Raw genomic sequence first — 14,222 nt, 5'->3', positions numbered from 1 at the left:
AGAGAAAAAATGGAAATGGGGCAGATCAGTGAACCAAGATTAGCCCAGAGTTAGTAACTGCTGAAGCTCGATGATGGCTACCTAGGAGTTCATTATACTAGTTTGTCTACCTTGTATATTTGAAGGTTTCCAAAATAAAATTTTTTTAAATAGGGGGTATACAGCACATTAAACAAATGGTACTTCAAATATTATAACAGAAGTACTTTTAAGAATTTAAAACTTCACTACATGTTTGTATGAGAAAAAAAATGTTTTAACAAAATAGTAACACTAATGTCTCAACTAGTAGGTATTTTTCTCAATTTTTAGCTAAAATGTTATGCTTTGTTTATAAGTAAGTAATGGTTGATCTCTTTATTAAGTACAGCTAGTACGCTGAAAACAGCTGAAACAGTTGAAAATGGAAAAGCAGTAACTTTAAAAACATAAATATAAGCAAACGGCCAGACTTTAGATTTTTTTACTTCCAAAGTTTTTTGTTCACTTTGTCTGGCACTAGAAAGACTCAGGTTGAGGTAGAGGGGTACATGGAGTTTGGCTCAAATTCTTCAAGTTTGGATAACATATGTGTAATTTAAATTATTGTATGATGAATCCTGTTAAGTGAGAAACAGTTGTATTCAACACAAAAAGGTGAAAAGTACAAAGGCTTTGAAATTCAGTTTTTGTTCCATCACTTATTAGTTTCACATCATTTCAGGCAAGTTTTAGTGCCTTCATCTGCAAAATGAGAAAAATAATTTCTTCCACATAATGATGTGATACATGGATTTGATTATGATATAAATTATAAATACATATTCAATGTATTTTAATATTTTATATAAACTACAGAAGTGTGTGTACACACACACACACACACACACAGTTTCCTAGCATTGTTCTGTTAGATAGTGTTTCACAGTAGCTAATATTCCAATTGTCAACATCCAATCATTATTCTACCAGTTAACAGTATTGTTACGCTACCTGATATTACACTCACTTCTTCCCAAATGCCAACAATATTTCCCGTGGGCATAAATAATAATTTGGAAAACACATACACTGATGAACTAAGAAACCCCTTTATACACTGAAGCTTTGGGTGTTCTTTATGAAATCAGCAGGCCAGGAATTTGCCTATAACTTCTATTTACTAAAGTTATATAGATTTTGGATAAATAATATTATTTGAAAAGTTTAAAGGTAGGCTGCTTTCAGTTACACAGCCAAATCTTACTTACACTTGAAATATATTTGGTGTTTGAAGGATAAATCTACACTAAAAAATATCAAAGTAATCACTGGACTAATGCTCCTATAAGAAAATTCTTACCCTTGAAGATAAAGTATCAACAAGAATGGGCTTCCTTCCAACTCACTTGATGCCCTAGGGCATTTTGCATACAACTTAAAACACTTATCATGTTATATCAGTTATTTATTTACATACTGGTCCCACAGTTGGAATATAAGCTTCAAAAAGACAGAGAAAGACTTATTTTCCTTTTCTATCATCAGCATCTGCATAGTAGCGCCTGGCAGCAGCAGGTGCTTAGTAAATGTTTGCTGAATTCACATATAAGTATATGCGCCTTCATTCTCTAAGGGCTTCCGGATCAAATCATTACATGCCCCTTTGTTAAGTACTCCATGAAGGGACTGAGCCTATCAAACCCAGGACTAGAACCTTAAGAGACTTCCATTGTACTCTTACCCTTACCCCTTATCCCCTAGAGGGCACATCTATTGCAGATCACTTGAATTCAACACAGACAATATTCCTGGGTTACTCTTCTAAGCCTAGCCTTCAATCTATAATACCAGCTAAGACTTACTGACAGCACTTTATGTGCAAGGTGCCACACTAAACACAGCATATACCTTTGCTCGTGTGTTCTTTACGATAGCCTGGGATTATTAGTATTACTCCCATTTTACAGGTAAAGATGCTAAGGCTTAAAGAGGTTATGAAATATGTTCAAAGTTCCAAGGTCATAGAGCAGAGGCAGGATTTGAGCCAGGTCTGTCTGACCATGGCCCACATTCTTAATCACTGACTCTACTGAAAAGAAGACTACTAGTAAACAAATCTTTTCAAAAAAGACTCTGAAAGTCTCTTTCTTCTTATGTTTTCTGACACATGGGGACCCTTCCATACAGTGAATACTAATCAACAGAAGCCACTCTAAGATGGCAACAGAGGATGGAAATCATGCTTAAAGAAAAAACAATCTGAGCAGTCTAGAAATCTTGTGAACAAGACTAGAAAATTTTTTAAAAAAAGGAGAGATGCATAAAGGACTAGATCACTATTAATGACTAAATCTGTATAGAACTCAAAAGCTACAAAGCACATACAAATACACACACTAATTCACAAAGCTGCCCTGGAATGTTGGTGTCATATAGATTTGACGCTGAGACCTTCATTAGAACCAGCAGAGATAGTATAGGTTAACATAAGACCGTTTTTCCCAAGTTTAAATCTCAGCTTTGACAATTACTGCATAGCTTTAGGAAAGGTACTTATCAACCACGCTAAGCCTCAGTTTCCAGGGGTGTAAAATAGAAATAATGCCTCCCTTGTAGCAAAATGATGAGAAAAACAATTAATACATCATGTTGCTCAAAGCCGTTAACTTAAGCACATGTATGTGGACTGGTAATGATAGGAAGAAGGTAATGCTATTTAAGGAAACAAAAAATGGTGCTTTAGAGGCCTGGATGTTCAAAAGCAGCAGCAGCAAAGAAACTAAAAACAATCAACAAGCTGTCCTCAGGCTTAGATTCCCAGGCAAAACTGGACTGCCTACAGAGGGGATCCTACCCAGAAAGGTATATCTGAAAAAACTGTTCTTCACCCGGGCAGGCTTCAAGGGCAAGCAACAAGAATGGGTAACAAATACTTTTTTTCTTTTAAGTCAGCTCTATGTATAACGTAGGGCTCAAATTCACGACCCAAGATCAAGACTTGCATGCTGTACCAACTGAGCCAGCCAGGCACCCCAGTTAGGACATACTTTTTAAACTGTAAAAACTACTGGGAAACTATTAACCACTCCAACTAAGATTAACCTAACTGCTTTCCTGACAAAACCACATTGGGATCAATAACATTAATTCTTAATGACTAAGGAGAAGTTTTCACCTAGAGTGGAGCTGAGCAAGAATGGATATAGCACTTATGACAAAAATTGCTGGCCTCTCACTGTTTCACCCTATGAGATACCCTGTGACACCTTCCTCCACCCCTTCCTTGGTCAATTAACCCTTCAAAAATTCTTACTAAATGCAAACACTGTTCTAGTTCCAAGGAATACAAGGACGAACCATGAACAGGAGAGTGCAATAGGACAGTAACAATAACAACAGCTAAGATCTGAGTGTTTGCACTGTGCCAGGCTCTTCAGGTGCTTGACATATTTCATAACTTAATTCTCACAACAAGCCCACAAGGTAGGTAGTAATACTGTCCAATAAATGACAAAAAATGGAAACATGGAAATCTGTCATAACTTGCAAACTCATTCAGCAGTGAAGCTTAGATTCAAATCTAGGCAGGTAAGATAGAATGATAAATGTTGGACAAACAGGTTATGGGAACATCAAGGCCCCCGAAATGTAAGTAAACTGGTTAGTAATGAATAAAGTTAATAAGTATACTTTAAAGTCTTAGAAATCCTTAGAAACACACAAAGAGAAGGTAAACAAAGACACGGGCCCCATCTTTAAAATTTTCATGGACCACGTAGATAACAGCTCAGGTTCACCACCACTTCACAGAAACATCAACAGCTGTTACCTTTGGTTTCACTCAAACAAAGAAGTTTAAAAATAATAAATGAAGAGTGACTAGGGAAATACATTGCCCAAGTGAAACCAGTTAACGTTATTAAACTGAATTACAATCATGACCAAAAATGTGATCACATCATAAAATATCATAAAGTCGCTCCAGCAATGAATGGCTGAAAGGTAAGACCCTTCTCTGTAACACGTAGGTTTTACATGGGGTTGCACACCCAACTAATACTTTTATTGGAGAAGAAGCATCATACAGTTGGGCCAGTAAAGGTCTTCTTGAGGTGAGCTTGCCCACACCAGTTAACCAGTTAATTAACCAGACGTTTCATCAGTGACACATCTAATAGATAAGTTTCTCTTAAAGCAGCAGTCTTAGGGAGATTTTCTGGAATTAAATTGCCTTCAGTTGTACCGTGTGAAGATATTAGTTCTATAATACATGCTATGCTACTAGTCAATCCTCATTATCTGCAAAGTATAATTTAACATTTGCAACATGAGTCCCATATTCTCGTCTGCCTAATAAAACAACTCTCATTGCTTTCCTAATGTATTCAAAAATGAGCTTGATCTTCCTCACAAAACAAGTTTACTCTCCATATTTACTAACTTATTTTAATACGTCTCCTTTTTCCTCATCACTCAGCCTGAAACTCTAGTTGTTACTGACTCCTCCATCTTTTTCATTCTGTATCACCTCATGCCAGAATTATCAAAATAAGCTTCACCAGTCTTCCTATTTCAAATAACTTCTCCTTCTAATCCTTTTTCTAAGACTGTGAAAGTTTTACTCTTAAAAAGCAATGCTTTCACTTTGTTACTCTCTGTCCCAGAACCAACAACGGCAACGACATATAAGATCACATAATAGAAGCAACATTAGCTTAATAATTAAGAAGCCTTGGTTCCAGGCCCAATTTCTCCACTAACTAATTTGAATGATTCACTTTGGTTTCCTTACCTGGAAAACATGAGTCCTAGGCTAGAAGAGCACTGCAATCTTTAACTTGAAGAGCAACAAATCTCTTGTCCTGGAATTCATGGTCCACCATAATTGAGCTCATCAAACTCATCTACAACTATCCCCAGCATGTATTTTCCTACCCCCCAGCTACTGTCTGCATACTCCTGAATTATGTCAGGCATGTTTGTACTATACTAATTCCTTTTTTATTTTAATTTTAGAGGGAGTATAAGCAGCGAAAGAGGAGGCGGGGGGGAGAGAGAGAGAGAGAGAGAGAGAGCAAGCGCTAAGCAGGCTCTACACTCAGCATGGAGCCCGGTGGGGGCTCAATCCCATGACCCTGGGATCATGACCTGAGCTGAAATCAAGAGTTGGACCCTCAACCAACTGAGCCACCAAGTGCCCATAATTCCTTCTTCTAACACGACCTCACTCTTTTAGTAATCATCAGTAATATGTCCTTTCTCTTTCTAGAGACTCTATCTATTGTCTACATTTGGCCCTGTTAACTCTAAAATTTAACCTATGTATGTTGTGGCTCCAACATAAGGACTCAGTAGTTAATGAACTGATTTTATTTTGGTTCTCCTAAGTGCACAGTCTAATTTATCAATGCTCATCTGAACTGATTATCATATATAGCTAATGTAGTTAGTGAAAGTACTTAATCCTAGTACATTAACAAATTCACTTCCTGTTTGCTGGAAACTTATTTTTAAACATCAAACCGTATTATTTTATGAGCAACAAGTTAGTTCTAATAATGTCAGTTCAGGAATTTTAGAAGTTCAATTATTTTTTGTGAGCTGATCTGAGACCCCCAAGTTACCATCTTCAACACTGCATTGATAAGAAAGTGCCAGCTGAGGAAATGATCACTTGGGAGGAAGTCCAAACCTTTTCTCCCGTCCCCCCGTGGCCATTCAGCTTGCAGAAAGGAGAAATTAATGACTCAGAGACACCACATGGACCTGATTTTGACATACAACAGAACAAATACTCATTTACAAAAAAAATCAGTGCCCTATAACACAGTAAAAAGAGCAAAGAATGTGCTGTCAGAAAACCTGTACCAAACCCCACCACTTAGTAACTAATAGCCACAGGTTAAGTCTCATAACCTTGCATCCTGATTTCTCATCAGCAAAATGGGGATAATCATACCACCAGCCTTACCTACTACATAAGACCTCTGAGGCTCAAATAACATAATAATGTAAAAGTGTTCTGAAAACTGCAAAACATGTTTCACAATGCAAATTTGGATATTATGTAAGCAATATTCATAGTCAAATACTCACCAATTGTATTTATTATCAAATAAATGTACCTAGTAAGAAAACTAAAATGACTAGATAAGAATCATCCTTAATGATACCAATTTTCTAAGTCTGGGTTTTTAAACACCTTGCTTTTTGAACTAGGACACACAAAACTCTACACAAACAACTTCAGACAGTTAAGTGTCTGAACGCCTTTTCTTAAAGATCTCTAGGGAGAAAACTTCTCATAGCTCTCTTGGTATTTTTCCCTCTGGAACTGAACAACTCAAAGTATAAAAAAGTAAGTTCTCATTTCTTTCATCTGACATAAAGAAAATAAAATCTACCAAGTTGGTGTAAAATAGAAAAATTGGCTGTAAAAATTCTATTCTACAACAAGTTTCATGGCAGATAGAGACAAAATATCCAAGGTATAATGGATGTAAGCTTTTTCTATTTCATCAAATTCCATCCTTGCAGAGGTGGAAACATGCATTGCCTAAATAAAAGAAAAGAATGCAGATCAGTTCTTAAATTTCATAATGGAATACTAACCTTGACACCTGCCAACCTAGAATATAAAATATAAGGTCTCCTTTTCAACCTACACCACAGAACCTGAGCACTTTGTGCACTTGTCAAATTTTGATGTTAAACTCCCGACAAAAGCAAATATTAAGACAAGTGGTACTAGAAAGAATTTAAGGCCCATTTAACCAAATTTCACAAGATCCATCCCTGAACTATATTACTTTCACATTGTTACCAAAATGTTTTTATTACTTGACTACTTAGAGTTATGCCTTAGACTCTCACTGAGGAGCAACGTAAGAAGCAAGTACTTACAAGAATGTTTTTATTCTGGCATCCAAACTGTCCAGTACGTTATTCAATACCTCTTTCAATGCACTGTCTTCCTATAGCAAGCACTCTCTCTGTGGCACTTCACTAACAATTCACATACTCCAATTTACTGAAATTCCGATTTGCTTGTCTATTATCTCCCCTGGACATTAAGTTTAACGTAGAAACGACATTTTATTCAACATGATTTCTCACACACTGAGGACAGTGACTAGCACATAAAGGAGCTTAATAATCATGGATGTTATGAATAAGTCATATATTTTAATTTTATTTTCCCAGGACATATGGTCAGTCCTAAATAGAAAATAATCTTCTTAAAAAAAAAAAAAAAGCCACATCTTCCATTTATTTATCTTCTCCACTCTTCCTGGAACTTTCCTTGTGTATTAGCCAGGAATTAATAAATATTTGAAGAGGAGGATGACAACAATTATGATAGTATTGGTGGAAAAATAAATTATCCTCCTCAAAACAAGGCAGAGCAATAATTGTGTTCATCATTAAAATCAAATACAAAATATTAACAATTTTGTATCTTAAAATTATAGATGATTATTTTCTATTTTCTAAGTTTTCCAACATTAGTTAGGAGATTTTACTTGTGCTATTATACATCAGTATGCCTAAAAAGAATCAGCTCCCACAGTAAACAAAATCTAGAGTGGCTACAGTAATTCATCTAAGAAAAATTAATCACTTGCCACAGAATATTTACATTTCAAAAACCTCAAGCTTCCTGCCTTTTGCCCCCTAAGTCCATGATTTCAGATGATAACGTTCCTCGGTTCCCTCCTGCTGAGGACGACTGCCTGGAGAATTGGACTCTATCTTTCTCAACCTGCCGGGTGCTTGGATGAAGATAGGGAGAGAGCAGGGAGCCAACAGTGAGAGTGATCTCGTACCCTGTAGAGGACACACCTGTCATTCTGGTGCTCGGTGTGCTCTTGCCATGGCCCTGCCCTAATTCCAGCTCCGGTTTTAAGTCATACCTGGCGGAAGCAATTCCTCTTGATTAGCAAGGCTAGCTCTATGCTCTATCCTATGGACAAACATGCACCAAAAAAAAAAAAAAAAAAAAGAAAAGAAAAAGAAAAAGAAAAAGAAAAGAAAAGAAAAGAAAAGAAAAGAAAAGAAAAGAAAAGAAAAAGAGAAAAAAATTCTCAAAGTTACACATGAAGCTGATGTTTGTCCCAATCAGGGACGCTTTGATCCCATAAGCAGTACAAGCACTCTCTGAAGGTAAAACATTGAGAAGAAATTCCTTTAAGTGTATCATCTATCAAGATAACCTGTCCTCTTTAATAGAATCATTCAATTTGTACTCTGGATAGGTTTCACTTTCCCAGAGTAGTATAGTATTTGGAAACTATACATCCTTATGGTTTAAAATGGCCCACACCAGAGTGCAGAGATAAAGGTGGATGAAGATGTGAGTCTGACACGTAGAAGCACTCACTTCAGAGCCCAGATTCAAGGAGACTAAAGCAGTGAATACTTGCTTAACACCACTGAATGCCAAAATAGACCAGCAAGAATGAAAACAGTGGATGCCTTTCATCTCCTAGTTGAGTACTTGAAAGCAGAGCTGTTATTCACATGATATTAAAAAGAAATATATTTCTGGAATTGGTGTGTATAAAAGTGTTAACTAGCCAAAAAGCAAATTTTTAAAAGCATATTTTAGAAGCATATCTACCTATTTATATACTGGACTTAAATTAACTCAAAAAGGAAGACCTTATATAAAAATAGCCCTTCTTTTCCTCAGAATCAAAAGAATTCTCTTTCTGAATGCTTTAGTGTAAATAAGAGTATACTTAAAGAACAAAATTCTTATTACATTAGGCAGCAGATGGAGATAATAAGATCCATACCTCTGCTTCCTTTCTTATCATGAGACCCAAATCCTTGGCATGACATTTGAGATGCTGCATTATCGATTTCAGAATGCTAGTGTCAATTCCAGTGATCCCGATACTTATTCATTCAACAAAAATATGTACAGCTCTAGCAGTAAACAAGGCTGAAGTCGATCCCAGTCCCTAAAAGTTCACACTGAAATGCCCTCCAGGCAAACCAGTCAATTCAGTGTATCCCCCAAACAATCATTCAGCAAATATTTACTGGATAGGTTAAATGCTGGGCTTATACAGAGATAGAGCAGTAAACAACGGGTAAGATTTCTTTCCTTTACAAAATTCACAACGTTATGAATGAAGACATGTACTGGTCCTTTTGTACTTTTCTTCTCTGTTCATGTCAATTTCCCCCTCTCCTCTGACACCTGGACATCCCCTCTTCTCCTTAGTACCAGTCCTACCAAATTCCATTTACACCATAGTTCAGATAACATGTTAGCTGGACTGCTAGTGAAGAAACTGGGACTCAAGCAAGATTTAAATCTGGAGGTTTGTGGGTATGGGAGGGTTGGGGTGGGTGGGGGTGGTCAGCTCAAGTTAAGAAACCAAAGAGAATTAAGAGATCCTGGGCAGGTTTTTAAGGCCAAGACAAGTAGTCAATATAGGAAATCTGTGACTAGGCCTGGGGTAGTCACCATACAAGCAAGACGGAAACCCAGTTATCAGGCTGATGCACAAAGTTAACACACAGAACCAACAGTAACATTATTTGATATCAAATAAGAAGCTAATGAGTCGGGGTTCTTAAAATTCTCCAAAGGACAGAGCTGGCCCCTCAGGACTGGGTACAGCCTTTAAGGAGAAGTCATATACTCTCAGCAACGAAATGAAAAGGAATGTATCTTTGCAAACCATATATCTGATGAGAGGTTAATGTTCAAAACATATACAGAACACACGCAACTCAGTAGCCAAAAATAATCAGATTTTTAAAATGAGCAAGGGACCTGAATAGATATTTTTCCCACAAGGACACATAAATGGCAAACAAATACACAAAAGATGCTTAACATCATTCATCATCAAGCAAATGCAAATCAAAACCACAATGTGGTATCACCTCACACCTGTTAGGATGGCTATCATCAAGAGATAACAAGTGTTGGCAAATGTTCAGAGAAAAGAGAGCTCTTATTCACTGTTGGTGGGAATGCAAACTGGTAGAGCCATTATGGAAAACAGTAGAGATTGCTCAAAAAATAAAAATGGAGCTACCATATAATCTAGCAATCACATTCCGGAAACAATCTCTTCTGGGTGTATATACAAAGGAAATAAAAGCAGTACCTCAAAGAGATACACCCCCATTTTCACTGTAGCATTATTCACAATAGCCAAGATACAGAAACAACCTAAGTGTCCATCAAGGGATGAATGCATAAGGAAAAAACGTGATATATATATACACATAGGAATATTACTCAGCCAATGGAAAGAAGGAAATCTTGCCATTTAAGACAACATGAATGAACTTAGAGGACATTATGCTAAGCGAAATAAGTCAGAGCAAGACAAATATTGTATAATCTCACTTATATGTGAAATCTAAAAAAAAGACAAACTCACAGATCAACAAGTAGAATGGTGGTTGCCAGGGGCTTGGGGGATAGAAGGTAGAGGGGAGATGCTAGTCAAAAGATATAAACTTCCAGCTATAAGATGAAGAAATTCTGGGGATCCAATGTACAGCATGAAGACTAGAGTTAATAATACTGTTTTGTATTGTTGAAATTTGCTGAGAGTAGATTTTAAGTGTTCTCACCACACCAAAAAAAAAAAAAAAAAAAAAAAGGTTGACTACGTGAAGTGATGGATGCGTTAATTAACTTCATTGTAGTAATCATTTCACAAGGTATATGTATATCAAACCATCACATTGTACATTTTAAATACATACAATGTTTACTTATCAATTATACCTCAATAAAACTTAGGGGGGTAAAGAAATTTAGGGGCTCAAAGTCAAAATTATTATTACATTGAGGCCTCAGATTCCCGAAGAAAATTAAAAAAAAAAAAATCTCTAGATTACCAACTGGCATGATGTGCCTTCCCTTTCCTGGTAAATTAGTCAGTAAATAGAGGATATTAGACCTGAGAAATTATACTTCAACAGTGAAGATGTTAATAGTGATGTTAGCTGTGATAAAATAGTAGAAAAGTTAAATTGTATTATGTCTCTTTATATTTATTGATCAACTACAGTCTTTTCGTTTTGTTCTGTTTATTTAGAGAGAGAGAGAGAGAGACAGAGACAGAGAGAGAGAAAGAAAGAGAGAGAGGGAGGGAGGGAGAAGAGGGGCAGAGAGAGAGAAGCCCAAGCAGGCTTCGCGCTATCAGCTCAGAGCCCAACCTGGGGCTCAAACTCACGAACCGTGAGATCATGACCTGAGCCAAGATCAAGAGTCGGACACTTAATGGACTGAGCCACAAAGGCACCCCTGATCACCTATAATCTTTAAAACTACTTTTGAGGGGGGCCTGGGTGGCTTGGTCGGTTGAGTGTCCGACTTCGGCTCAGGTCATGATCTCACAGTCCGTGAGTTCGAGCCCCGCATCGGGCTCTGTGCTGACAGCTCAGAGCCTGGAGCCTGTTTCCGATTCTGTCTCCCTCTCTCTGTGACCCTCCCCCGTTCATGCTCTGTCTCTCTCTGTCTCAAAAATAAATAAAAACGTTTAAAAAAAAATTTTTAAACTACTTTTGAATCTACTATCTTATTTCATTTCATAAAATCCCATGAGGAAGGCAAGGCAATCATTACTTTTATAGTGACATTGGCAATATTAGTAGCATTTCAGTGACACTATGGCAGCAAAAGCATTTGTAGGATAACGGCCATTTATTTATAGCACTGTATCTTACAGAAATGTGCTTCAGGCTATAACTGGATCCTTAAGAAATCAGGATATTTCTTACAGCTGCAAATCCAGTGGTAAATAAGAGACCCCAGTGTTGGCTAGCGGGAATAAGTGTTCTCTCCCCAAACCTACCAAAGTAATTCAGCTTTGTTTAAAAACAAAAGTGTTGGGGCGCCTGGGTGGCTCAGTCGGTTAAGCGTCCGACTTCAACTCAGGTCACGATCTCGCGGTCCGTGAGTTCAGGCTGATGGCTCAGAGCCTGGAGCCTGCTTCCGATTCTGTGTCTCCCTCTCTCTCTGCCCCTCTCCCGTTCATGCTCTGTCTCTGTCTCAAAAATAAATAAAACGTTAAAAAAAATAAAATAAAATAAAATAAAAAATAAAAACAAAAGTGTGTCCAGAAATATCATCAATAAAGTTCCTGGGCTTTCTCTGTTACTTTCGAGAAGATTTTTAAATTAAATAACATGTAACTGTAAAAATGCTATTAGTAATGCATCATCATTGCAGAAAGCAAAGCTAGTGTTAAAATGGAAGACCTATGCAGATGAAGTTCTGCAAAACGATCAGGACTTTGTTTTTCAGAATTCTCTCTTGATTTCTTCATATACCTCCAACTACATTTCATACTTAAAAACAAATCATAACAGCCATACATTATTATTAATAGATAACAGCTATTATCATTGTTCAAATAAGGCATCCTGAATATTATACAATAATCCAGGCACAAAAGCCTAAGTACCTTCAGAGGCAGCAGATATACGTCCACGTGAGGGAAACCTGGGATGTTCATTTCTGACTTACATATGTCAGAGAGTGACTGAAGGATAAAAGGTATTAAAAATGACTGCAAACCTCGGTACAAGTATTTCTAGTGATCAAAATAACTTTTTATAGCACATGAACTACACTAGTTCAATAATTCACATCTTCACACTTCCTCTCCTACGCTCAATCCCGAAGTTCTTTTAATACTTTAAACAGCCTCGTGTTAAATGGATTTCATTCTTGAATTCTGGCAAGCAATTTGAAGCTTTCACACTACTAATAAAGTCATATTGATAGTACTATAGTTACAAATTTAAACAAAATTATGTAAATATCAAGTAACAGTGAGGGCAATTACTTTTTCCACAGGTTTAAGTCCTGCAAAGGGACAGCTGGACATTTTATCTTAGACATGAGTGGGTTGGGGAAAGGCGAGAGCCAATGGGTCACCCACCAGGTTGCCATCTGGCTTGGAACCAAGCAGAACAATCAAGCCTGGCAAAAGAAGTCACTGTGTTGTGCCTCCAACTGGGCATTAGCTTTATCCCAATGGCCACTGTTAGGAGGCACAGTTTCATGCCATTCTTCTAGTGTATGAATTCTTCCCCTGTGCCAGGCGGATGAGGGGAAGATTCTGTCACAGTTGGTGTTGGCCTGACCTCAATTAAGATACTTGTCCCATTTGGGGGCGGGGGGGGGGGGGAGTGTAAATGGCTCCTGTTCTATAAACTCCCAAAGAGTCTAGAACCCAAACCAAAACAGGCAAATGGAAGGAAAGGATGGAATTGGCAGGGGTCATGAGCTTGGCAGGAAAGGGAAAGCAGAAATGGAAATCCTGGATCTCTTCACACCACACCATTATAAATCTGAAATACAGGGGAAAAAACAGAAGGATGAGTCACATAATAAGATATTCCTGTTTTATTTAGTAGCTCATCTGAGGATATAGTAGTTGACATGGCTGAATAGTAAATGGAGAATAAGTGAATAGGTATTCAGCTTTAGATCCTGGGTGAACAGAGTAACAGTCAAGTATGCTAACACAGATAAAGACATCCAAATAACTCTCAAACGTTTTCCGTAACTGGATATGATAACTAACTCTTGTCCCTGAACACCCAACTCCATGTATTTCAAGCAAACTATCCATAAGATTTAGCTAAAAATGTAAACAAAATACATGAAAGAACCGCACCACACCCCCCCAAAAAAAAAAATCTCTATGAGCAACAATATTAGCTTTACTTTTTCCCCATGTGTTAGAGACAGGGATACAGACTGGCTCAGCAACGTGTAATGTGATGTTGTGATGTGAAGAGGCCAGGGCAATCATTAGGCTCCCTGGGAATTCCTGCCACTTACTCTCTTCTCCCTCTTTCCCTCTGAAGGAAAGGAATGCTCTCCCTCTAATGCCTAAGTCCTTGGGACCACAGTTCCTCACCCTTACTACCCTCTCCACCAAAATACCCCACTGGCCTGATGTGCACGTACCCAGAAATGGTATGTCTGAGGTCAAGTGTGCTTGATCCTACTGGCTAAAGATGTCGGGAGAGTGGGGCACCTGGGTGGCCCAGTCAGTTAGTTAAGTGTCCAACTCTTGGTATCGGCTCAGGCCACGATCTCACCTTTCTTGGAAACGAGGCCTGCATCAGACTCCATTCGAATAGTTGTATTTGGATGACATTTACCAAAGGTCCATGTAGAGGGCATGACTCACACGTAGGCACACTTTTGGAGCCTTTCAAAGTTTGTCAGCCAATGCTTTCTGTCTTGAGATTGTGGAAAACCA

At 37.7% G+C, this 14,222-nt stretch overlaps 1 protein-coding gene across 1 annotated transcript in view; it reads right to left on the bottom strand.

Moving 5' to 3' along the window:
• Positions 1-11,940: 11,940 nt before the first annotated feature.
• LOC131483877 (uncharacterized) overlaps positions 11,941-14,222 on the bottom strand; it is a 47,983-nt gene continuing 45,701 nt past the window's right edge. Inside the window, exon 4 of the mRNA XM_058682245.1 lies at positions 11,941-11,991. The gene's annotated coding sequence lies outside the window, so the exon portion shown is untranslated. The remainder of the gene's footprint in view (positions 11,992-14,222) is intronic.

The sequence above is a fragment of the Neofelis nebulosa genome, chromosome 8 (assembly GCF_028018385.1).
Source record: "Neofelis nebulosa isolate mNeoNeb1 chromosome 8, mNeoNeb1.pri, whole genome shotgun sequence".
In the NCBI taxonomy this organism is placed as follows: domain Eukaryota; kingdom Metazoa; phylum Chordata; class Mammalia; order Carnivora; family Felidae; genus Neofelis; species Neofelis nebulosa.
The sequence above is the reverse complement of the archived record's forward strand: the minus strand, read 5'-3'. Positions and strand labels throughout refer to the sequence as shown.